General features: G+C 44.0%; 1 pseudogene across 1 annotated transcript; it reads right to left on the bottom strand.

Annotated features, from left to right (window-relative positions):
• Positions 1-783: 783 nt before the first annotated feature.
• On the bottom strand, positions 784-2,130 carry LOC147631888 (uncharacterized; annotated as a pseudogene). Its single transcript, XR_015267366.1, has 5 exons — positions 2,098-2,130; positions 1,881-2,002; positions 1,726-1,802; positions 1,312-1,371; positions 784-1,226 (listed from the first exon to the last, which is right to left on the bottom strand). The product of XR_015267366.1 is annotated as an uncharacterized LOC147631888 (transcript).
• Positions 2,131-2,136: the final 6 nt, after the last annotated feature.

Here is a 2,136-nt window from a genome sequence, read left to right as displayed (position 1 = left end):
GTATTCATGTCTTTACCTCCTTGAATACCTTACATACCCATGCCTCTCAAGGTGATGGTTTGAAAAAGTGCGCTAGCCAGAGCGTAAGTCAACGAGTCCCGTTATAGGCTCCCCTCCGGCGGCGGGGCATGCACGGATCCGCCTTGCCGATGGCCGTTCCGCTCCTCACCTGCGGAGAAAACGCGCGGGCGCATCTGTGACCAAGGGATGCTCCAAACTCAGCTAAAATGATAAATCATATGAGAAAGCATGATCACCTAGAGTCTCTCTATTCTCAAATCCTTGTCTCTAAGATTTGGTCTCCAAAAAGGGGCATTGTACATCATTGCAAGATGCACCAAAGTATCAAAGAGCCAACATTTGGTGCAACACTCTCTCTCAACGGGCTCAAGCTGCAGCTGCATACCTCGCGCGAGGTAGGTCTTAGGCAGCTGGACTCATGGAAGAGAGAGAGGGAGGGAGGGAGGGAGCTGGGCATTTGTTTATTTTTATTTTTATTTTATAAGAAGGGGGGGGCAGAGGGGGGGGGGGGTGGGGGGCGCTGATAGATGAGTGGCAAAGACCAACATTCAAGTAAACACACATCCAAGATACCGTATAAAGTAGAACCAATAGAATGGTCTTTGGGAAAAAATAACTCAATGAACCTTTAAAAAAATATTTGTGATGCTGTAATATTCCTAAAGAAATGTTTGGAAGGCCTGAATAGCGTGAGTACATGTTCTTTGCAATGGTGTTTCTATGTAGGGTATTGTTTTCAAGTAGGTTTTGCAGTCAATGAGCAAATCCAAAAATCTGTGTTACTTGTGTGAAGTAATTGTACGGCTCACAAAACTCTCTGCAATTACGAGATTTGGTATATATATTTGACTTACAAAACCTTTAAAATCCATATCATTGTACTTATCCTTTCATAGCAACTTTACAAAAATGTCACTTAAAAAGACATGGGGGTGTATATGAGCCACCAAAGGGCAGGGACAAAATTTGTGATTTGTAGGATATACACTCACAAGGCATGTAACCATCACAGGCCCCTTATCTACAACCACTGGAGTGACCAAACTATATTGTGTAACATCATATGATGAAGGACCCTAAACTCTTTTAGAGAAGGTCCTTATCATACCCCTGGTGACCTTATAAAACCAGACAAGGTTCAAAATGGCCAAACATGGGGGTACAATAAGTAGGCAATAGAATGCAGCTGCAAACATTTGCTTGACCTGTTGTCACAGCATGTTACACTCGTTAATACAAAAGAAAATGGTAAAATGAATTCAAAAACTCAGTAAGCCTTCAACACTGCACCTGATCATAATGAAGATAAAGATGGATGAAGAAGTATACAAACAACAAAACCCTTGCCATCTGCAAAGCACACTCAGTAAACAAATCAAGGAAGAGTCATATGCTCTAAGAGAGTGAGCGAGTTGCGTGCATGTGTGGGGGAAGGTGGGCGCGCACATGTGTATGCACATGCGCGCGTGCATGCGTATTGTGTGCGCGCGCATTGGAGGGTTTTTTTTTTTTTGGGGGGGGGGGGGGGGGGGGGTGCATAACAGGTACATGAATGCGTGCATGCATATTGTGTGCGTGCGCGTTGGAGGTTTTTTTTTTTTTTTTGGGGGGGGGGGGGGGGGGGGGGGGGCATAACAGGTACATGAATGTGTGCATGGGTGGAGAGTTTAGGGTTTAGGGTGAGTGTTAGGGACTAGGTTTTACCATCCATCCAAAGAATAAAAAGACCCCATTAATCACATAGGCTTTCGAGTTTTTTCATTCCAGCAACACTAAGGTACCTGCATACTTTATATCAGTTAGTGAACAACGTAGGCAGTTCAAATCGAAGCTACTGCTCCCCCTGCCATGGCACATACCATCTAAAGTTCACAAACGGAGTGGTAATCTCTGAGAGGAGCACAATGTAGACGTAAAAACTAGCCTCTCCACTATAAAGAGACAGAGATAAAGAGGTCATTGATAGCAGGTGGTGCAGAACCTGCGTAAGAAGAAGAATTGAGCAATGACATGCAAACACTCTTCAATATTCATCATATGCTGTAATATCTCATTGGCAGTCATTGCTCAACTTACATATTCTTTACCCCCCAGTGTCGGGTAGAACCACAAGAT

This window comes from Cibotium barometz, chromosome 14 (genome assembly GCF_041138505.1).
Source record: "Cibotium barometz isolate CiBa-2024 chromosome 14, ASM4113850v1, whole genome shotgun sequence".
NCBI lineage: Eukaryota > Viridiplantae > Streptophyta > Polypodiopsida > Cyatheales > Cibotiaceae > Cibotium > Cibotium barometz.
This window is presented reverse-complemented; position numbering and strand designations above follow the sequence as displayed.